This window comes from Nicotiana tomentosiformis, chromosome 4, assembly GCF_000390325.3.
Source record: "Nicotiana tomentosiformis chromosome 4, ASM39032v3, whole genome shotgun sequence".
NCBI classification, from domain to species: Eukaryota; Viridiplantae; Streptophyta; class Magnoliopsida; order Solanales; family Solanaceae; genus Nicotiana; species Nicotiana tomentosiformis.
In genome coordinates this window covers 17,936,464-17,961,594 of record NC_090815.1, presented here as the reverse complement: position 1 = coordinate 17,961,594, position 25,131 = coordinate 17,936,464, and the positions used below count along the sequence as shown (strand labels likewise).

Genomic DNA, 25,131 nt, shown 5'->3' with positions numbered 1-25,131 from the left:
TAGTAAGTCGCTTCATGGAAGCTCCTACATCCACTCACTTGAAGGTCACTAGAAGAATTCTTTGTTACCTAAAAGGTACGATCGACTTTGGGTTATTTTATTCCTCTTCTAATGATTTCAACCTTGTGGGATTTTGTAATAGTGATTATGTGGGAGATATTGATGATAGAAAAAGCACAACCAATTTTATATTTTTCTTGGGTGACTGTGTTATTTCTTGGAGTTCAAAGAAACAATCAATTTCTACTCTCTCAACTTGTGAAGATGAATATATAGCAGCAACAACTTGTACGTGTCATGTTATTTGGATGAGAAGATTATTGAAAGAGCTCAATTTGCAACAAATTGAAGCTACATAGATTTGTGTTGACAACTGGCCAAGAATCTAATGTATCATGATTGAATCAAGCATATTGACAAAAGGTATCACTTCATTACAGAATGCATTTCCAAGAAATAGCTTGACCTCAAATATGTGAAATCTCATGACCAAGTTGTAGATATCTTTACAAAGCCTCTCAAGTTTGAAGACTTTCATAGATTGAGATCAAGTCTTGGAATGAAAAAGAAATATCAAAATTAAGGAAAAGATTTGTGGGGTCAGCCTCACTAAAATAAGGAAAAGAAAAAATAATGAAAAATTATGATTGGAGGAAGTAAAAGAAATTGTGGGCGCCTGACTTCCTTGGAGCAAGTTGTGAGCAATTTGCATTTTGCAATTGCAAAGGTCAAATTTCATTGGTTGTTTGGGGCGACAACTTTCCCTATAAAAGGGAGTCTCTCGTTCCATCTCAAACACACCAAAAACAGAGAGAAGCAATAGAAATTAGAGAGAGTAATCCACCTATTATAGTCTGTGAGATAAATAGTGAGTGTGAGTAATATTGTAGTGAGGTGATTAAAATAAAGAGTGTTATTTCTTTCAAAATTGTAGTAGTCTCTACTACAAAGTTGTAATATTATAGTGGTATTATATTTCTTCTCCCTCCAAAGTGCATTATGTTCTCGTAACACTATAATATATCTGAGTGGCATATTGTTAGGCTTCTCAATGCTACTTATCAATAACAACAGGTCCAATTGCAGGTAGGGGGGAGCTAGAATACAAGTTACGGGTGTGGCCAAACCTAGTAACTTTAATATAAACCCTATATTTGTCGTAAGAAATTTATTGAATATGTGTAAATTATTAATTTACAACCCAATAACTTACACATACTAGATTCTCAAAATCATAAACTTTAAATTCTAACTTTGCCTCTTATTGTATGCCTTCGCTCTTTGTTTCTTATGAGAAAATTTCCTTATACAGTTTCACGACCCGAAATTCACACCTTCAGGACCGTGATGGAACCTAACATTTTACTTGCTAGGCAAGCCAACGTTAGAATAATATTAGCCATTTTAAAATAATTTTTAAAATTTAATTAATAACAAAGAAACAATGCGGAAATAAAGTATGAAATAAAGTGAATAATCCATAATAATAGTGATATTTGAATACCATCCCAAAACTGGATTAACAAGTGCACGAGCTTCTAGAATAATACAAACAAGGTCTGAATAAAAATAAAGTTGCCTGGAAGAAAACACATAGCCAAAATAAAGTAGAAGGGGATTTCAGAGTTGTGAACCCCGGGCAGCTATACCTCAAGTCTCCACTGGTAGCTGAATCCGAGCACAATCTACAGTACGCCGCTGAGATCAACTCCAGAATGTGCACAACAAGTGCAGAGCGCAGTATGAGTACAACCGACCCCATGTACCTAGTAAGTGTCGAGCCTAACCTCGATGAAGTAGTGACGAGGCTAAGGCATGTCACTTACATTAACCTGCACGCAATAATAATAATAACAACAATAATGGAAATAAATCAGGTAACTCATTTAAACAGTTGAATCCACTCGACGATCATAACCAATTATTATTTCAATCAATTTCCGTTGCGGTGTGCAACCCGCTCCAACAATATAATTCTTCAATAAATTTTCATTGCGGAGTACAACCCGCTCCAACAATATAATTCTTCAATAAATTTTCGTTTCGACGTGCAACCCGCTCCAACAATATTACTTAAAAATATAATTTATTCCGGCATGCAATCTGATCCCCCAAAATATTCCTTTTCATTTCCGTTGCGGCGTGCAACCCGCTCTAACAATATAATTTAACAAATCTTAAATATAATACAAATACTCCCATAAATACCACATTCAGTAAGAAATTATTTGGCAACAAAGCACACAATATTTATAAATTATTTAGGAAACAGTAATGACAAGTAGCAATTAATTGTGAAAATCACAGAGAAAATAGGCAATTTCATATTTAATATGCTAAATGTCAAGTAGCAATTAAGACACATAAATCAATTAAGCATGTAACAATTATTGCATGAAACAATAATGAATATGAGAGAAACTTATATTATAACAATTAATTCGTGTCTTAAAATAATGAATTCACGGATTCATGATGTAAATGAGTATGGAATCATGAAATATAATTAATAAAGAATAAAGAACACTTACCCCAATAAATTTCTTCAAAAATCCACGAAACATCGTCACAAACCGAGCTCCGAAAGTCCAAAATGTGAAATAATACCCAAACCCTCGGTTATAAAGTACAAAATTTGATCCCCATTGTGCTGACCATGCATTTTCTTGTGCGGTCGCACTCCAAATTGCGCGGCCGCACTTCAACACTTTACACTACCAGGCTTCAGTAAAATACCCATATCTTTCTGTATAAATGTCCAAATAATTAATGTTATACCTTTCTGGTAACTAGATTCAAAGCGCTACAACTTTCGTTTTTGTATCATCTCCAAATTCATTGTAGATTAAAGGATATAAGCCTCCGAATTCGAACTATCGAACCTACGGAATCCCTGAAGTGCGGCCGCACTCAAAATTGTGCGGTCCGCACTTTTCCTCTGAAGTGTCGTCGCGTCAAGAATTGTGCGGTCCACACTTTTTCTCTGCGGTCCGCACTTTTCCAAATGTTGTGCTGAAATGCCCGAACTCGCTCAAAACTAACCCCGAAACTCACTGAGCCACTCGGGATCCCATTCAAATATACCAACAAGTCCCGTAACATAATACAGACGTACTCGTTATTTCAAATCATGTCAAACAACATCGAAATTATAATTCACACCTCGATTTGGACTTATGAGTTTCAAACTTTTCAATTTACAAAACTCGTGCCGAAACATATTAAATGAATCCAGAATGACTTCAAATTTGGCACACAAGTCAATAATGACATAATGGAGCTATTCCAATTTTTGAAAATCTCAATCTGAGTCCTATATCAATAAAGTTAACTCTGCGGTCAAACTTTGAAAACCTTTAGCCTTAATATTTCTAGTTTCCGTTAAATGACTATAACTTGAGCTAGGGACCTCCGAATTCAATTTTGGGTATACGCCCAAGTCCTAAATCAAGATACGGACCTACCCGAACTGTCAAAACATTGATCCAGATCTGTTTGCTCAAACTGTTGACCGAAGTCAACTCAGTTGAGTTTTAAAGCTATATTAAATATTTTAATCAATTCTTCATATAAAAACTTTTCGGAAAATTTACGGACTGTCCACGTAAGTCGAGAAAAGTTGAATGGTGCTATTTGAGGTCTCAGAACACTAAAATAATTATTAAATTTAAAGATGACATTTTGGGTCATCATATTCTCCACCTCTAAAACAAACTTTCGTCCTCGAACGGAATTAAAAAAGTACCTGAGTTGGTGAAAAGGTGTGGACATTTACTCCGCATGTCTGACTCAGACTCCTTGGTAGCTATCTCAATTGATTAACCTCTCCATTGCACCCGAACTGAAGGAGAACTCTTAGACCTCAACGGTCGGACCTTCCACGCTATAATAGCTATCGGCTCCTCTTCGTAAGTCAAATCCTTATCCAATTGGACTGAGCTGAAATCTAACACATGGAACGGATCACCACGATATTTATGGAGCATAGACAAATGGAACACCGAATGAACCGCTTATAAACTAGGTGGTAATGCAATCATGTAGGCTACTTCGCCCACCATTTTCAAGAATTTTGGAGGGTCCTATATTCCTAGGGTTCAACTTGACCTTCTTTCCGAACCTTATTACACCTTTCATAGGTGAAACCCGAAGCAATGCTCTTTCTTCAATCATGAATGAAATATCACAAACTTTACGGTCGGCATAACTCTTTTGCCTTGACTGAGCTGTGCGAAGTCGATCCTGAATATTTTTGACCTTATCCAAGGAATCCTGTACCAAATCGGTACCCAAAACCCGAGCCTCTCCCGGTTCAAACCAACCAACGGGCGAACGACACCGTATTCCGTATAATGCCTCATATGGAGCCATCTGAATGCTCGGCCGGTAGTTGTTATTATAGGCAAACTCCGCAAGTGGCAAGAACTGATCCCAAGAACCTCCAAAGTCTATAACACAAGCACGAATCATATCTTCTAATATCTGAATAGTGCGCTCTGACTGTCCGTCTGTTTGTGGATGAAATGTTGTACTCAACTCAACCCGCATTCCTAACTCACGATGTACACCCCTGCAAAAGTGCGAAGTGAATTGCGTACCTTAATCAGAAATGATAGACACTGGCACACCGTGAAGGCGGACAATCTCATGAATATAAATTTCAGCTAACCGCTCTGAAGAATAGGTAACTGCCACTGGAATGAAATGTACTAACTTTGTCAACCTGTCCACAATGACTCAGACTGCCTCAAATTTTCTCTGAGTCCGTGGGAGCCCAACAACAAAATCCATAGTGATATGCTCCTACTTCCACTCAGGAATTTCTAACTTCTGAAGAAAACCACCAGGTCTCTGATGCTCATACTTGACTTGATGACAATTTAGACACCAAGCTACATACTCCACTATATCTTTTTTCATTCTCCTCCACCAATAATGTTGCCACAAATCTTGATACATTTTGGCGGCACTTGGATGAATAGAATACATGGAACTATGTACCTCTTCAAGAATTAATTCACGAAGCCAATCCACATTAGGCACAAAAATATGACCCTGCATCCGCAGAACTCTATCTTCCCCCACAACAACCTGTTTCGTATCACTGTGTCGCACCATGTCCTTAAGTACAAGTAAATGAGGATCGTCATAGTGTCGCTCTCTGATGCGCTCATATAAAGAATACCGAGCGACTGTACAAGCTAGAAACCGACTGGGCTCTGAAACATCCAACCTCACAAACTGATTGGCCAAAGTCTGAACATCTGCAGCTAGCAGCCTTTCACCAACTAGAATATGCGCAAGGCTGCCCATACTCACAACCTTTCTACTCAAAGCATAGGCCACCACATTAGCCTTTCCGGGGTGATACAAAATGGTGATATCATAGTCTTTCAATATCTCCAACCATCTTCTCTGCCTCAAATTGAGATCTTTTTGTTTGAACATATATTTTAGGCTACGATGATCAATAAATACCTCACACAAGACATCATAAAGGTAATGCCTCCAAATCTTCAATGCATAAACAATGGCTGCCAATTCTAAGTCATGAACAGGATAATTCTTCTCATGAACTTTCAACTGTCGCGACGCATAAGCAATCACTCTGCCATATTGCATTAATATTATACCAAGTCCAATACGAGATGCATCACAATACACCATGTAAGATCCCGAACCTGTAAGTAATACAAATATTGGGGTTGTAGTCAAAGTTGTCTTGAGTTTTTGAAAGCTATCCTCATACTCTTTGGTCCTCCTAAACGGAGCACCCTTCTGAGTCAATCTGGTCTTAATAGTTGTTTATAATCAGTTACAGAATCGTCAATTAACTCCATGTTAACAAAAATCTAGTTTCAAACCTTCACAATACTGATAACGAGATGCGAGGCATGAAGACCTCATAATTATTTACCCGAATTAACGAGTCATATTTAACGCCGCCTGGGCGGGCACCTACCTCGTAGGTTAAAACTCAATAATTATAATACGAATTTGGCAAGTATGCACAGAGAATTTCATACAAGAATTTTTAAATAAGCCTAACAGGCATGACTCCCTATTAGTATTATAGTACAAATTTAATTTCACAAGGGAGAACTTAAACAAAAGAATTATCATCACAAGGATCTCGTCCTTATATAACTTTCATCGCAGCTCGTAGCCCTATTTAAACATATCAATTTATATTAAAATGCGAGGATCTCGTCCTCAGTTCTGAATCACAAGTATTATGCACATCATGCCAATCAAAACTTTCCATTTTATCCTTTTAAATAATTTCCATTAAATAAAATCAGAACACATAATGAACCTCACACCGGTAGGGCATATAATTCATAATTTGTAATTAATTATCTGGAAATTACATCAAAACTTACCGAAATGAGTAACAGAAAGCCACATTTAGCCTCGCAACTCTTATTAGTGACCAACACATAATGATAGGTGTAGTTATCTCCATAGAATCTTCCAATATGAGTAAACACATAAGTAGATTATAGAATTACGAAGCTCACTCATAAATGGAGCACAATAGGAGGACTCGTCTTGATACTCAGAAACGAATCAAGTTAAGGAAATTATTCCTTTATATTAAATCGAGGTCGTACCTATAATGAATGTAGCGACCTCAGTCATACCAATATATATATATATATATATATATATATATATATATATATATATATATCAACGGCTGGGCTTCTACCGCTTGGACGCCCTCTACCCGCCCGTCCTCTACCCCTAACTGGTCATGTGGATGGCATAGTAACTGCAATGGGGCACGTAGCATGAGTGCTTTGATGAAATATGTCTCTCCCAATTCGGGGACAATTTTTTCATGATGTGCCCAGTATCACTATATTCATAACAACCCCTTTGCGGGTTTGGCTGCTCATACTGAGTCTGTGCCAGATAACTGGAATAACCATTGTAGGAAACTCATGTCGGTAGTGCATTAAAAGAATTTACTGGAGCACCCCGAGTAAGCAGATGTGCGGACTGGGCAGGCCGACTACCCGAGCCCCCGCCATAATGATTCATACTTGCAGAGTAGAATCCACTGAATCCTCCAGAATGTCGAGACCTCTTGGTCTCCTTAGTTTCCTTTTTTCCTCACCCCGAACACATACAAATATCTTGGCAATTTCTACCACTATCGGAAATGAAGTATCACCCTGTAGCTCCCGAGTCATACAAAATTTTTACGATCATAATTGAGTCCTTTAATGAGTCTGTAGACTTGCTCTTTGGCTGTAGGAAGCAAAGTAGGAGTATGACGGGCTAACTTATTGAACCTGCTGGCATATTCTGACACCGTCATGGTGACCTGACGCAATCGTTCAAACCCTATGCGCCACGCATTACGGAGAGTCTGGGAAACAAACTCTTTCAAAAGCGTTTCTAAGAACTGAGCCAAGTGGGCGGTGTTGCATTGGCTGGTCTGCCCTCTTCATAGGCTTGCCACGAACACCAGTAGAGAATTATCTCTCCCAAGGCTAATTTCTTTTGTTGTTATGCTGACTCAACACTGCTAAGCAGACTCATTTCTTAACATACTCTTCGATTCTTCTATTGGGGTAACCCTTACCCCTATTTATACACAACGATCACAAAAGTAGAGCTCTATACAGACAAATCTTGGCACGAACCACATAGTCCAAAATCTCGTCAACCACTGTAATTCCTTCGAAGCACCCCAAAATCCACAACCATGACGTCCACGCTGAGTAGACCTTCTGTAAATTTAAAGTTGTTTCTCTAACTACTTTGGTACTGAAGTATCGGATTATTAAGGAGGCGGACATACCGTAAGTCCCAACCTTATCCTCTACAAAATCTCAGGCCTTAAACATGTGTAAATTTTGGGGAACCTTTCAGTACCACATATATACATTTCAGGCCAAAACTGATATAACAGATGACCCCGCAATCTATCCATTGATAATAGACTCCCCCACTCAGCGCGAAACCATAGGTCACAACGTCCGATGATCCACAATATTAACCTTCATAGTTCGTATAAATCAACCAGATGCCAAGGTCCGTTGCACCCCCACATGATTCACTGGGTGATCTCTCAATAAGTCTGCATCTTCAGTCGAAACCACACGTTGAGGCAATGATTGAGCATCTCTGGCTCCCTAGTAGTCCATCTGCGGCATCACAAACCGTCGACGCATAACTGATACCAAGTGCGCAATGTCATACACGAGTGGACACAAAGGAATATGAGATATATGTTTCAAGGTAAATCAATGTCGCACGATAAGGAATGAAAGAAGTGGAATTATTTCTAAACTTTGTAGCCCTTGGAAGATAAGTACAGACGTCTCCATACCGATCCTTCAGACTCTACTAAGCTTGCTCGTGACTCGTGAGACCTATGTAACCTAGTGCTCTGATACCAACTTGTCACGACCCGAAATTCCCACCTTCAGGACCGTGATGGCGCCTAACATTTCACTTGCTAGGCAAGCCAACGTTAGAATAATATTAGCTATTTTAAAATAATTTTTAAAATTTAATTAATAACAAAGAAATAATGCAGAAATAAAGTATGAAATAAAGTGAATAATCCATAATAATAATGATGTTTGAATACCATCCCAGAACTGGAGTCACAAGTGCACGAGCTTCTAGAATAATACAAACAAGGTCTGAATAAAAATAAAGTTGCCTGGAAGAAAACACACAACCAAAATAAAGTAGAAGGGGACTTCAGAGCTGCGAACGCCGGGCAACTATACCTCAAGTCTCCACTGGTAGTTGAATCCGAGCACAATCTACAGTACGCCGCTGGGATCAACTCTGAAATCTGCACAAGAAGTGCAGAGTGTTGTATGAGTACAACCGATCCCATGTACCTAGTAAGTGTCGAGCCTAACCTCGATGAAGTAGTGACGAGGCTAAGTCATGTCACTTACATTAACCTGTACGCAATAATAATAATAACAACAATAATGGAAATAAATCAGGTAACTCATTTTAACGGTTGAATCCACTCGGCCATCATAACCAATTATTATTTCAATCAATTTCCGTTGCGGCGTGAAACCCGCTCCAACAATATAATTCTTCAATAAATTTTCGCTCCAACAATATAATTCTTCAATAAATTTCCGTTGCGGCGTGCAACCCGCTCCAACAATATAATTCTTCAATAAATTTTCGTTGTGGCATGCAACCCGCTCCAACAATACAAACTTAAAAATATAATCTGTTGCAGAGTGCAACCCGATCCCCCAATATATTCCTTTTCATTTCCATTGTGGCATGCAACCCGCTCCTACAATATAATTTAATAATTCTTAAATATAATAAAAATACCACATCCAGTAAGAAATTATTTGGCAACAAAGCACACAATATTTATAAATTATTTAGGAAACAATAATGACAAGTAGCAATTAATTGTGGAAATCAGGGAGAAAATAGGCAATTTCATATTTAATATGCTAAATGTCAAGTAGAAATTAAGACTCATAAATCAAATAAGCAAGTAACAATTATTGCATAAATTCAAGAATTAATATTTGACAAGGAATATGGGAGAAACAAGCATTGTAACAATTGATTTGTGTCTTAAAATAATTTATGACGTTTAAATAATTATGCAAATAAATTTGACGATGTATAGACACTCGTCACCTCGCTTATACGTCGTTCACATGAATTTCATATAACAAATCATTCAAGGGTTCTATTCCCTCAAGTCAAGGTTAACCACGACACTTACCTCGTTTTGCAACCAAATTCAAGATTCCAATACGCCCTTGCCTCGTGAATTAGTGTCTGAAATCCTCAAATCTAGTCATAAACAATTCAATATACTCAACACAAATCGTAAGAATTAATTCCATATGAATTTACTAATTTTTCGGATTAAAATCTGAAATTCATCTCAAAAAATCAATAGTGTGGCCCACGTCTCGAATCTCGGAAAAACTTACGAAATCCGTACACCTGATCCGAGACGAGTTCAACCATACAAATATTGTTGAATTCTGACATCGGATTGACCTTCAAATCTTCATTTTACATTTTTGGAAGATTTTATAGAAATATGATTTTTCTTTCATAAATTCACGGATTCATGATGTAAATGAGTATGGAATCATTAAATATAATCAATATAGGATAAGGAACACTTACCCAATGAATTTCTTGAAAAAACTCACGAAACATCGTCACAAACCGAGCTCCCAAAGTCCAAAATGTGAAATAATACCCAAACTCTCGGTTATATAGTACAAAATCCGATCCCCATTGTGCTGACCGCACATTGTATTGTGCGGTCACACATCCCAGGAGCTGCAGTCGCACTCCAAATTGCGCGTCCGCACTTCAATACTCTACACTATCAGGCTTCAGTAAAATTACCATAACTTTCTGTACAAAGGAATACAACTTTCGTTTTTGAATCATCTCCAAATTCGTTGTAGATTAAAAGATATATGCCTCCGAAGTCGGATCATGGAACCTACAGAACCTCTGAAGTGCGGCCGCACTCAAAATTGTGCGGTCCGCACTTTTTCTCTGAAGTGCGGCCGCACTCAAAATTGTGCGGTCTGCACTTCTCCTCTGAAGTGCGGCCGCGAGAAGAATTTTGCGGGCCGCACTTTTACAAAAGTTCCAGAACAACATCAGAGTGCCAAAATGCCCGGACTCGCTCAAAACTCACCCCGAAACTCACCGAGCCACTCAGGATCCCGTTCAAATATACCAATAAGTCCCGTAACATAATACGGACATACTCGGAGTTTCAAATTATCTCAAACAACATCAAAATTATAATTCACACCTCGATTCGGACTTATGAGTTTCAAACTTTTTAATTTACAAAACTCGTGCCGAAACATATTAAATGAATCCGGAATGACTTCAAATTTGGCACACAAGTCATAAATGACATAATGGAGCTATTCTAATTTTTGAAAATCTCAATCCGAGTCCGATATCAATAAAGTTAACTCCGCGGTCAAACTTTGAAAACCTTTAGCCTTAAGATTTCTAGTTTCCGTTAAATGGTATAACTTGAGCTAGGGACCTCCGAATTTAATTCCGGGCATACGCCCAAGTCCCAAATCACGATACGGACCTACTGGAACTGTCAAAATACTAATCTAGATCTGTTTGCTCAAAATATTGACTGAAATCAACTCAGTTGAGTTTTAAAGCTATATTACACATTTGAATCAATTTTTCATATAAAAATATTTCGGAAAATTTACAGACTGCGCACGCAAGTTGAAGAAAGCTGAATGGTGCTATTTGAGATCTCAAAATACATAAATAGTTATTAAATTTAAAGATGACCTCTTGGGTCATCACATGTAGTGACAAAGCAAGTAAGTGAGAATGTGAAGAAACCATCACAGAAGTACTTGCAATTAGTTGTAGAAGATAAGTTTGAGTTTGCCTCTCGACATCCTTGAATAGGAGTACAGTCAAACCTCTTTATAACAACCTTGTTTATTCCGAAATATTTTGGCTGCTATAGTGAAGTGTTGTTATAGAGGGCATATATTATAACTTAATACAATAATAGGTTCCGAGAAATACTCAGCTTTTATAGAAAATGGCTATTATATATGCATATTTTTATAGAGAGGTCTGATTGTACATATCTTATTAATTGTTTAACTTTCGCTTTTTATATTGTTCATTTGTTGATTGTTTTTTTCAATCCATAGAGACGAGAAAGGAACAAAAAAGAAAGAGGAAACTAAAGACGATAATACATTATCTATACTATATTAAAATCACGAAGGCCCTTAACTAAATGTTGTTCACCTTTTTTACTCTTTAAACATAGAGTTTATAACGGATAAAATAGTCATTTAATAAATTTTTCCTAATATATAGGACATTGAAAACAACTAAAATCGTAATTACTATATCCTTCCTTGTTTGAATTATGTACAAAAAAGTTTTGAGGTCTTTAAAATCAATAAAACAAATTCCTTATTTAAAGTATGTTATCACAAACTATATTTACGAATCCTCATATTACGACTTTGAAGTCAATTAAGATGTTTATTCAAAAGAAGCTTTATCTATCGTATATTTATATTTTTCAATATTAAGAATCAATTATATTCCTTAACAAAATAATATCTCGACATACAATATTCTAGATTAAAAATTAAAGTCCAAAAAAGTCGTACAAAATCTAAAAGGACTTACATAATCCGAAAGTATTCCTACTCAATCTTTTTTTAAGAACTTGTTTTGTACTAGAATAATGCAGATCCCATATATATATATATATATATATATATATATATATATATATATATATATATATATATATAATTACCATAGCGAAATTCATAAGTACATTTTTGGCTAGATAAAATTGTAAATAGAAGTACACGTTTACTTTTACAAAAAAACAAAATTGCCATATGACAAAAAATGAAAAAGAAGAAGAGAATAAGTGTAAACTTCTTCAATAACTATATCCCTAACAAAGAGCAATTGTAGTTGGTTTAAAAAGGGAATAGAAACTAGTTAACATCCCTATTAAGAAAATTCAAAATTGTCGTAGGTTCAAACGGGAAATTGAATAAGAGAACAAGAAGATAATTTACATGCATTATATTTATAAAATATCTTCATAGAAAATCGTCGGTTGATATCTCAATTTTTAATTTGCTCTCCATGCATGGACACTAAGGTTTAGTTTCCTTGTTGGTTAATGCATTCATCAACTTAATTTGATTTTTAATGAACTTCTTAAATTAGGATTTTAAAAACGTTATCTGCCGAAATTGCGAAGGAAGAATGATAATTTTTGGATTTTAAGTGATGAAATTATAAAATTAGAACAACTTTTTAACTGAATACATTGACGAATTACTAAGAACTTACATGGAGCAACTTCTTCTTTTATTGAGCTAAGTACATAGGATCTAACATTTATTATTTTCAGGAAAATAAACTTTTATTTTATAGCTTAAACAAAATATTTCAATATAATACCTATACGCCTTTTTAGAATTCTTTTATCCATTGAGATAGTGCGCGTATCGTAAGACTAGTTGAATTAAAAATTATGCATCTATCATCTCTGAGCTTTAAATCTAAGATTCTCAAATGATGAAAAGGAGACAATTTGAAAATGACGGGGTTGTCTCTCCCGAAGAAAACAAGTTTGTTGTAATATCCTTAGTAAAATGTTAACAACACAATAAATTTGTAATAATTAGACTGCAACCTCAATATTTCTTACACGATGTTCGATATACGTATTGAGGGTCGATTAAAAGTTGAATTTTCACTAGAAAGCATCACATTTGGGGATAAAGTACACCCTAACAAAGGCGACTCAAAACGCAAAGTTCGACCTCCGAATTTAAGGATGAAAGAGTACTTGCTACTCTATACTACCAATATTGCTTATGCATGTTCGCGTGTATATATCTAGCAAGTAGTGAAATAAGAGAGCACGGGACTCATCCCCCAAGCCTCCATACGAAAATAAATCATGTGTTAAATCAAGTTAAATACGACTTACCTTGAAATCGAGAAGAAGTGAGTGATTTCATCTTCTTGGACCGAGTTTGAAGTGTGGGAGTTGAGAAAAGTGATAAATTGTTATAGTTGCACATCTGAATAGCTTTGCTGCGATCGCAAACCTTATGCAAGGAACTCAGCACAGGAAGAAAGCCATGATCCCGGTCCTTGGCGCACATTCGTAATTTTGTGAACTGGGCCCACGATCGCTATCGCGATTTTACAATGGAGAAATCACTAATGTTGTGATCGCGGCTCCCTTATTGCGATCATAGCACCATGCTCACGGATGCCTTGTGCAAGATGTATACGGTCGAAATAGATTTCGGCCTTCGTACATCCGATCAAGTTCGAACGATAATCTATCGAAGTAAGATCCCGAAGATGGAACAAACTAACCCCGAACCCCGGGGGGTCGATCCGTGTCGAGTTCGATATCGTTATCTAGCTCGAGTCCAAATCGAACCATGATGCAGATCTATCATGCTTGTAATCCAGAGACCAACCAACATTAACCTCGAACCAATTCGAGGGCTCGAACCAAGATCAAGAGCTCGAGTCGAAATCAAGCTCAAACCAAAATCGAGGGCTCTAAGCAAGATCGAGCTCGCAGACAAAAGCCGTTGCAATCCCACTAGAGAGAATCTTGACAGAAATTGTGGAAAAGCTGGCCTATCATGGGTCTCCCACTGGATGTTTATTTTATTATGCTTAGAGCCAAATCCCTCTACTATAAAAGGGCTTGGTTACCATTTTTGTAGGACAGGTTTTTTCTGAAGCTTACATTGTAATAAAAACGCTATATTCCTCTACCATAAAGAATCGTTCTTTCAGATTTCTTAAATTGATTCTATTTGTTGAGTCCTAAGATTCATTGTTCCTTACAACCTTATCTACTTCGCATTCTCTGCAATCCATATTTACATTTATATTTATCCTTACAATTTGTATTAAATTACGCCACATATCCTCGGAACTACGTATAAATTCAACTCTATCTATTTTTCGGGTAAACAATTTAGCTCCCACCGTGGGGCCGAGGATAACAGTGGTAATTTGATACAAATCTGAAAAATACGCCATTGTGCTTTGCGCTTATTTTCGAAAACATCTTGAATTTCGGATCTGCTATGAATAACCATCAATCAAATGGCTTCACTGATCGATAACGGGGCCGGTCTTCAAGACGAAAACAACTTAACACCCAGTACCGGAAGACCGCTTGTGAACACCGTTGGAGTTCGAATCGGAGCACCAATTGATATCAATTCTCATGTAGCCATTGAGGCGAACTTACATGCTGAACCCGAGAATAGCATCCATGGTGGGACTCGGTCTGCGGTTCGAGATACTCATAACATCGATGAAAATGGTGTTAGCTTGCGTATGATTTTTGAAATGTTGCAAGCCCAACAGGCAACAATAGCCCAGTTGCAAAGCCAAACCCAGCTACAAAGCAGGCCGGAGCCCAATCCACCCCGAGAAATTACCCACAGAATGGAACCAGCCATACTGAAGTCAATTGAGCAAGAATCGGGGACTACTCCCGAAATTGCTAAATTGCTCGAGGAACTCACAAGCGAGTCGAAGGCAACGATAAAGAAGTAGAAACTTATAACTCTAGGGTCGATCAGATCCCGGAAGCTCCATCAATGATAAAAGGGCTGGATTCGAAAAAATTCATACAAAAGCCTTTTTCCTCGAGTGCGGCCCCAAAACCAATCCCTAAAAAATTCTGTATGCCCGAAATTCCCAAATATAATGCTACGACCGATCCTAAAGAACACGTCACCTCTTACACATGTGCCATCAAGGGTAATGATTTGGAGGACGATGAGATCGAATCCGTCTTGTTGAAAAAGTTTGGGGAGACCCTCTCGAAGGGAGCAATGATCTGGTATCACAATCTACCGCCAAATTCCATCAATTTTGGTGCCATAAAGGTTGCAACAAGGAAACTAGACCTCTTCAAAGTAAAGCAAAGGGGTAATGAAATGCTAAGGCAATTCGTATCCCGATTTCAAATGGAACGCATGGAATTGCCACCGGTCACAGACGATTGGGTCGTACAAGCTTTCACCCAAGGGTTGAACGAGCAAAGTTCGACAGCATCACGTCGGCCGAAGAAAAATTTGATCGAGTATCCAGCAATAACTTGGGCAGATATACACAATTGATATCAATAGAAATTTAGGGTCGAAGATGACCAGTTGGGAGCTCCGTATGGACCCGTGCATCAGAACAGGACAGCTACTAAAAACCAAAGGGAGATCGACAGAGAATAAAGGTTGAACAGATACCGATTTCAACCGTACGTCGCAGATCGAATGAACAATGGTTCAACACGCAATACAGTTCGGAACAATCAAAGGATTGATCGAGGGCAAAATTCTCGGGGACTTATGAGCAAGAAAGGCTTTGATAAATATGCAGATCCTATAGAAGCACCTCGGTTATTAGAGTATAACTTCAGTGTTGATGCATCCACCATCGTGTTGGCTATCGGATACATCAAAGACACTAAATGGCCTCGACCTATGCAGACTGATCCTGCCCAAAGGAATCCCAATCAAATGTGCGAATATCATGGCACCCACGGCCACAGAAAGGAAGATTGCAGGCAACTAAGAGAGGAAGTAGCCCGCTTATTTAACAAAGGGCACCTTCGGGAATTTCTGAGTGATAGGGCGAAGAACCATTTTTAAAATAGGGATTTCGGCAAGAAAAATGAGAAAGAAGAACCGCAACACGTCATTCACATGATCATCAGCGGCGCCGATATGCCTCAGAGACCAGTGCTTAAACACACTAAAACATCGATTGTGAGGGAAAAGCGATCTCGAACTCAAGATTACGCACCTATAGGGACTTTGTCCTTCGATGATAAAGATGCATAAGGAGTCATCCAACCTCATAACGATGCACTGGTAATATCCGTACTTATGAATAAAGCTAAAGTTAAGAGTGTGTTAATCGATCCAGGTAGCTCGGCCAACATCATCAGATTGAAGGTCGTACAACAGCTCGACCTACAGGACCAGATCGCACCCGCAACTCTGGTTCTAAACGAATTCAATATGGCATGTGAAACAACCAAAGGCGAGATAATCCTACCAATAAATGTGGCCGGAACCATCCAGGAAATGGAGTTTCATGTGATCGAAGGTGACATGAGATATAACGCCCTTTTCGGAAGGCCATGGATCCACAACATGAGAGTTGTACCTTCGACCCTACACCAGTTCCTCAAATTCCCGACATCGATAGGTGTCAAAACAGTGTACGGAGAACAACCAGCCGCAAAAGAAATGTTTGTCATCGAGGAAGCAAAATCAATATCCTCGCCTTTGCCGATAAAGGGATCGGGCTCAGATGGAGAACGGGACACCAAATAGCAATCACAGATGTCAGCTTCAACCCAGCTAGATAACCAGAAGATCGAAGAAGATGATGATCAAATGGTCCCTCGATCTTTCATGGTTCCCGATAACTCCGACGCCACCAAATCAACAATTGAGGAACTAGAGCAAGTCACACTAATCGGGCACTGGCCCGAGCGAAAGGTATAATTGGGGACGGGGTTGAGCCCCGAACTCAGGAAGAAACTTGTTTAATTTCTTATCGATAACATTGATTGTTTTTCCTGGTCCCATTTAGATATAACAGGGATCCCACCAGACATAACGACGCATCGGCTAAGCTTGGACCCTAGGTTCAGACCGGTGAAGCAAAAGAGAAGACCCCAGTCCGAAGAAAAGTACACATTCATAAAGGACGAGGTAACCAAACTTCTCAAGATAGGGTCCATTTGGTAGGTGAAATATCCCGAATGGTTAGCCAATGTAGTTGTAGTACCTAAAAAAGGGAACCGCTGGATCACAAAAGGAGGAGTGTCGATGAGAGAAGAAATTAAAGAACAAAGTAGAAGTAACAGCAGGATCACACTTACATTTCATATTCCACTCCTCGGGAAAGGGCATCTTTTCAGTCGGAATCAGGTCCGAAGTCCTTACCCGAACGAACCTGCTCATCCAACCCCGATCCCTGTCATCGTCAATACTCAAGAACAGAGCCTTGGTAGCCTGACGCTGAAGTTTTATTAACCCTCCTCGAAAAAGTCGAGGACGGTATAATCGTATAAGATGGTCGAGGGTGAACGTATCCCCTCGATTTTGCTCACAAAATATCGGATCAGGATAACAATCCGCCAAAAAGTAGGATGGACTTGGCCTAGGATTATTTGGTATTGACGACATAAATCAATGATAACGGACTCGAGGAGACCCAACGTGAAAGGATAAGAATATACATTCAAAAATCCTCACGTGCGAAGTGATATCTTCGTCAGAAGAAAGAATCATTATTTCTTTTTTATCCCAATTGCAATCTTTCTTTAGCTGTTAGAGGTGCTTCTCGGTTATCGAACATATATACCTCGATACCGGTTCATATCGACTAGGGACCGATGAGCCTTTATCGACCATTAAATCAGAAGTAAGGACGCATGCCCCGGGAACGCACTCCTCAGGTCGTGGTTCTGCTAGCGTATCATCGACGGCACACTGAGAAGATGAAGCTTTCTCTTTCTGAGGGATGGTTTGCGACGTTTTCGCCATTTTCGAGATCAGAAGTGAGGAATAGAGAAAATTGACAAAGATTTGGTAGAATTGAAGAGGGGCTTTAGCAAAAAGAAATCACAGATTTACTGGTAAGTTGGAGAGTACGAAGAAGGACTTGAAAAATTTGGAAGATAGAAGATGTAAAAGTGGTAAAGGATAAAAGAAAGGGTTATTTATAGGTTCAAGCGATGGCGGTTCAGTATCAGCAGTAGCCGACCACCGCCTGGCATGCATTAAATGTCTTGAAAGATTAAACCAACGGGACAGCTACCAGATGCATCATGGTCGAACCCGATGGAAACGTCAGGTTATAATCCGATCGAGCCGTTAAAAAATTATATCGTTTCTCACCACATTCTTTTTGAGAAACGAGGGGACTATCTGTATACGGTCGAAATAGATTTCGGCCTTCGCACATCCGATCGAATTCAAACGATTATCTATCGAAGTAAGATCCCGAAGGTGGAACAAACTATCCTTGAACCCGGGGAGAGGGGGGTCGATCCGTATCGAGTTCGATATCGTTATCAAGCTCGAATCCAAATCGAACCATGATGAAGATCTATCATGCTTATAATCCAGAGACCAACCAATATTGACCTCGAACCAATTCGAGGGCTCGAGCCAGGATCGGGCTCAAACCAAGATCAAGAGCTCGAGTCGAAATCAAGCTCAAACCAAAATCGAGGGCTCTAAGCAAGATTGAGCTCGTAGAAAAAAGCCGTTGCAATCCCACTAGAGAGAATCTTGACAGAAATTGTGGAAAAGCTGACCTATCGTGGGTCTCCCACTGAATGTTTATTTTATTATGCTTAGAGCCAAATCCCTCCACTATAAAAGGGCTTGGTTACCATTTCTGTAGGACAGGTTTTTTCTGAAGTTTACATTGTAATAAAAACGCTAAATTCCTCTACCGTAAAGAATCGTTCTTTCAGATTTCTTAAATTGATTATATTTGTTGAGTCCTAAGATTTATTGTTCCTTACAATCTTATCTACTTCGCATTCTCTGCAATCCATATTTACATTTCTATTTACCCTTACAATTTGTATTAAGTTACGCCTCATATCCTCGGAACTACGTATAAATTCAACTCTATCCATTTTTCGGTTAAACACAAGACAATCCATCCTTTCTCCAAGTTTGTTCATCTTATCAATTACAGATTTTCCTGCACATACAAAATATCCTTCTTAGTGATCTCTTCATTCATTAATAGTATATCCCTCCGTTCCAATTTATGTGAACATGTTTGACTGGGCACGGAGTTTAAGAAAAAAATGAAGACTTTTGAAATTTGTGGTCCTAAACAAATCAAAAAGGAACCTAGAGTGTTTGTGTGGTTATAAAAGCTTCTCATTAAGGATATAATTGTAAGTTCACGTAAACTGGAACGGAGGTGTACTATTTATAAATACTGAAATAACAGGGGAATTACTCACTTTGCTTTATTTTAGACAAGTTCTTTGAAGATCGTTGCAGATGGACGAATATGGTCTTGGCAAGCAGATATGGACAGTAGTCTTTTTGGCTGCCTTTCGAATGAGCATACTGCGGAACTCATGGGAATACCACCCACCACATGTCCACTGAGTAAGTTCTTCATTGTGACTTCCGATTTTGAAGAGGATTACTGTATTGTGAAGGTCGGTGAGAAATAAGTCTTTGGTTGATGGTTTAAGAACAATCCTTGTATCACTGTATATATATGTAGGAGTTTGGTAGAAGTTGATGAATCTTTTAACTAATTGTTGCATCCATGAGTCAGCTATGGGTCATCAGAAACAACCATAAAAGAAGATCATGTGCTTTTTTAGAGTATGTCAGGAACATGTAGTGTCTACTAATTTCAAAAGTTTCAATTTCTTTGATAATCCTTCTGTTGTTTGATATTTGAAATTGTCAAATATCAAAGTGCAGTACATGTGCAACCTCTCCTTTCTTTTCTTTGTTTTTACCCTTTGCTTGCGATCCATTATAACGGTCGTGTTTGGGGAAGTTTGTGCACACCTTTACTATTTCACTAGGTATCCGCGACCTTCCACTAGAACATGCATTATGTAACTCTGCCCATCAAAGCTTAGGCAGTTAAGAAGAGATCACCTTATATTTTCTTACTTCTGCTGAAATTTGAATGCTGCATGATTTTAGTAATCCATGTCTTTCTCTTGCTGAAAAGGTTTCGGAAAATGTCTTTCTTTTAGTTGTCTGGGCAATTACAGTAATTACAGTATAACTAATCTCACCATTTGGTGATCAAGATTTGTGTGGTGTTTTCAACTTTTGACTTGGCAGATTTGCTTTGTGATGCAACCTACTTTTATAAGTTTAGCAATAGTAAGAGAAGTCTTTGCTTTTTGAAGTCATCTTGTCAAAACTGGTAAGGTAGTTTGATTCACCCTAAACGTCCTTTTTCCTTTTCTACGCAAATAGACTCATGCATTCCATTCATGGGCCACGTTTCTCGACAGTCGCATGTAATTTTTTTTTATAACCATAATCTTATCTAGTTTCTTCTAAAACTTAAAGTTTCAGTTGGTATTATCATATGGCACTTTATTGGTTCTGAGTCGATAATTTTTATATAGAAAAGGATTGAAAAGCATTTTCTATATAGGGACGATGTTATGACTCTGAACTTGAAATTGCTAGGAGAAAGTTGAACTATCTTTATTGAGAAGCAAACTATAAGATTGATGATCGCATAACTATTTATGTATATTATTTATGAAAAACTTTTTTTTATTAGATTAGGTTAAAATTACCTCCCAATATTGATACAACAGCAACAACAACAAACCAGTGTTACGTTGGTCGGTGAGAAATAAGTCTTTGGTTGATAGTTTAAGAACAATCCTTGTATAGCACTATATATATATGTAGGAGTTTGGTAGAAGTTACGTTGATGAATCTTTTAACTAATTGTTGCATCCATTAGTCAGCTATGGGTCATCAGAAACAACCATAAAAGAAGATCATGTGCTTTTTTAGAGTTTGTCAGGAACATGTAGTGTCTGCTAATTTCAAAAGTTTCAATGTCTTTGATAATCCTTCAGTTGTTTGATATTTGAAATTGTCAAATATCAAAGTGCAGTACATGTACAACCTCTCCTTTCTTTTCTTTGTTTTTACCCTTTGCATGCGATCCATTATAACGGTAGCGTTTTGGGGAAGTTTGTGCACACCTTGACTATTTCACTAGGTACCCGCGACCTTCCACTAGTACATGCATTATGTAACTCTGCCCGTCAAAGCTTAGGCAGTTAAGAAGAGATCGCCTTATATTTTCTTACTTCTGCTGAAATTTGAACGTTGCATGATTTTGGTAATCCATGCCTTTCTCTTGCTGAAAAGGTTTCGGAAAATGTCTTTCTTTTAGTTGTATGGTCAATTAGAGTAATTACAGTATAACTAATCTCACCATTTAGTGATCAAGATTTGTGTGCACATGTGGTGTTTTCAACTTTTGAGTTTTGTGATGCAACCTACTTTTATAAGTTTAGCAAAAGTAAGAGAAATCTTTGCATTTTGAAGTCATCTTGTCAAAACTGGTAAGGTAGTTTGATTCACCCTAGACTCATGCATTCCATTCATGGGCCACGTTTCTCGACAGTTGCATGTAATTTTTTTTAATAACCATAATCTTATCTAGTTTCTTCTAAAACTTAAAATTTTAGTTGGTATTATCATATGGCACTTTATTGGTTCCGAGTCGATAATTTTTATATAGAAAAGGATTGAGAAGCATTTTCTATATAGGGACAATGTTATGACTCTGAACTTGAAATTGCTAGTAGGAAGTTAAACTCTCTTTATTGAGAAGCAAACTATAAGATTGATGATCGCATAACTATTTATGTATAGTATTTATGAAAAAGTTGTTTTCTTATAGATTAGGTTAAAATTTCCTCCCAATATTGATACAACAACAACAAAGTGAAATCCCACATGTGGGGTTTGGGAAGGATAGTGTGTACGCATACTTTATCCCTACCTTATGAGGGTAGAGATTATTAATATAGGAGGGAAAGACAAAAGTCAATCCTTCTTGAATATTAAAAAGTATACAAAATTACCTCTTTCACAAGCTTTTAGTGCATAGTAAAAATACCTCAAGCTAGTTTTTCTAGTCTTATATGATTAAAGTTGACAGGATAACTATTCGAATTTATGACATTACAGTTTAGTAGTGATCAATATTTAATCACAAATTAACTAGTTGATTGTCCCCTTTGAAACATGAGTGTGTCATCCATTAACTTTAAAGTGTTGCTTAATACATTAGGCAAGGGAAAGTGGGTAGTCATTCAAAGATTTCAATCTGCTATGCAGGGCCAACTCTGGATTATGTATATTGCATTCTCTTTTAAGGCAGTTGTCTCATCTTGCTTTTTCGTCCATGTCAAATGATTCAATTTTTTTGAGTAAACTAACTTATTTTCTTGATACTTTGACCAACTTTTGGCCTTTGGTTGTCGACAATACTTTAAAAAAATTAGAGAAATAAAAATATTTAAAAATGAAGCACAAAACATAATTATATTTTCTGATACATTTTCATATGTTTCATTCATATTACTTAGCAAGTTTTTAAGAAATTATTTTTAATACTCCCTCTATTCCATAATTATGTGGCATTATTCTTATTAGTCCTTTCCAAAAGAATGACACCTTATATTTGGAAATAATTAAACTTAATTTTTTTAATGTACCCCTAGTGTCATGTTTTTATAGTCTAAAAATCTTATGGTAGGTTTAAGACTCTTAAGTTCCAAATGTTCAGTCTTTCCTAAATTTAGTGTCAATTCAAACTCCATCGCATAAATTGAAACGGACAAAATAATACTTTTAGATTTGTGTAATGTGTTATCATTCGTTTTAAGAATTATATTATCCAACAAGCTGTTTGGTCATTTTTTGTTGGAAAGTGAGTTTAGCTACTCAAAACTTAAATAAAATGAATAAACCTCTGTTATGTCCAAAACGAGAAGAGCGATAACTGTTACAGGAAAAATCTCAAGAAAGAAGTAGTTTTACTCAAATCAAAATATAAAAAGCCTTATGCTTATTCTTTTTTTGGATTGTAGAGTTTAGGGGTATGGTGGCCTACTGGCCTACTCTCTTGCTTTCACTAGTTCATGTATATATAAAGATATATGAGAAACACGTGAAGCAGTGAATTCAATCTGATAATTTGATTTGATTGAGGTTTCAGTCTAATTGTATAACTTCATCATGATGTTAATATTTTACTAAGGATATTATGACGAACTGCTTGTTCAAAATTGTATCTCTCTATGTTGGAGGCATTTGAGATGTTGTATGCATGCTTGGGACTAAATTATAAGTTAGTTGGAGTGTTTTAAACATGGCTACAAGTATTGCCTTAAGGTTGTTCGCTCGCTCGCTACGGGGATCAAAATGGACTGTGGGTGAGAAAAGGGCAACACTGGTCAAAATAAACTAGTGTTGTGATCGCAGTTAGGGAGCCATGATATTAGTGATTTCCACATGGTATAGATCAATACAGAGAAGCTGCGATCGCGACACATGACTCACGATCACAGCAGGCTAGGGCCGGGAGACAATAATTAAGCCCAAGCTCAAAAATAACGATTGTGAGCCTGGTTGCTGCGATCGCCACTCTATGGGGCTGTTGAGGTGAGCTCTTTATAGATTATGGTTGGCGTGTGATTATGCTGTGGCCTGTGGGAATGATGTGAAGGGGATTTGATGAATCAAGCCTAGCTTTCATGAAAATGGTTGGATGACTATGGCCAAGAACTAAAACATGAATTAGCCTTCCGTTTACTTTAGTTTTACAATAAATCTGTACATCCGTATTAACTACCAAGGCTCAAGGCCTACAAAACCTAAAACCTTCTCCGAGAAATGGAACTAGTTACAAGTTTGAACAGATCCAATTCGTTTTCCATCAACATTTTACATTGATGAAAGGCCAATTTGGAAACAAAATGAAAAAAGAAAAGGAAAAAAAGCTATCTTCTTAGCTTGCTTGAAGAACTAGAAATTTCCTGCTGCAGATATTTCAGAGTTTTTTGATGATTAAGGAATCCCATAAACCAGAACTCAAAATCATCCTCTGTAACTACTTGTATATACTTCTGTGATGGAATTTTCATATTTTCACTCTCTTTTGCTTTCTTTATCTTACTTATTGGGATCGATACCTGCAATAGTGAACTGGGCTATTAGATTATGCTTTACATGGCTAGAAAATTAGAGATGAAAGGAAAACAAAGCAGATAGGTACCTTGTAACAGATTCTAAGAAACTTTCCTGTTGGAGATAAGAGCTTTATTGATAGCTCGCTGCAGAAAGCAATCTTATGTGTAAAGATGAAGAGAAGGCCTGCTACTGGACCGGTCCAGCTGTCGTTGATAAATAGCATTGAGAAACCTTCAATAGCTTTTCATCATCTCTAACATTAAACTTCTGCTTGAATATTCTCTCCAACCCTCCTACTTGAAGAATTTTTACCTCTAGGCTCAATTTTCCTTTCACAATTTTTATCCCGATCCTAACAAATTGGTATCAGAGCCGGATCTAACCGGGTTAGTTTCAATAGCCAAAATGAATCTAACAAAGACATATATTGAGAAATTTAACCGAAGTGCAAACTTCGGAATATTGTGGCAATTAAAGATGAAAGCTATCCTAATTCAGGATGGCTTAGACTTGGCGTTGCAAGGAAAGGAGAAGAAGCCGGGTAAAATGACGGACGAGGAGTTTACCGTCATAGATAAAAAGGTAAAATCATGTATCATCTTAAATCTCTCAAATGAGGTTTTACGTAAAGTTTCTAAAGAAGCCACAGCCAAAGGCGTGTGGGGAAAATTGAAAACCTTATATATGAAGAGGACAGTGAAAAATAGACTTTACCTAAAGCAGAAGCTTTATACAGTTCGTATGGGTGAAAGTACCTCTATTCTCTCTCATCTTGACACATTTGATTCCATTCTTATGG

At 37.5% G+C, this 25,131-nt stretch overlaps 3 long non-coding RNA genes across 3 annotated transcripts in view; all 3 read right to left on the bottom strand.

The window, feature by feature from the left end:
- Positions 1–19,054: 19,054 nt before the first annotated feature.
- Positions 19,055–19,817, bottom strand: LOC138908894 (uncharacterized). Its single transcript, XR_011415295.1, has 2 exons — positions 19,586–19,817; positions 19,055–19,314 (listed from the first exon to the last, which is right to left on the bottom strand). It is a non-coding gene; the product is annotated as an uncharacterized lncRNA (long non-coding RNA).
- Positions 19,818–23,928: 4,111 nt separating this feature from the next.
- Positions 23,929–24,518, bottom strand: LOC138891395 (uncharacterized). The gene is made up of 2 exons (XR_011415294.1): positions 24,418–24,518; positions 23,929–24,334 (listed from the first exon to the last, which is right to left on the bottom strand). It is a non-coding gene; the product is annotated as an uncharacterized lncRNA (long non-coding RNA).
- A 111-nt stretch (positions 24,519–24,629) lies between these two features.
- The window catches only part of LOC104121513 (uncharacterized), a 33,517-nt gene continuing 33,015 nt past the window's right edge, over positions 24,630–25,131 (bottom strand). The window contains exon 4 of the long non-coding RNA XR_011415288.1: positions 24,630–24,644. This is a non-coding gene — a long non-coding RNA (uncharacterized lncRNA). The remainder of the gene's footprint in view (positions 24,645–25,131) is intronic.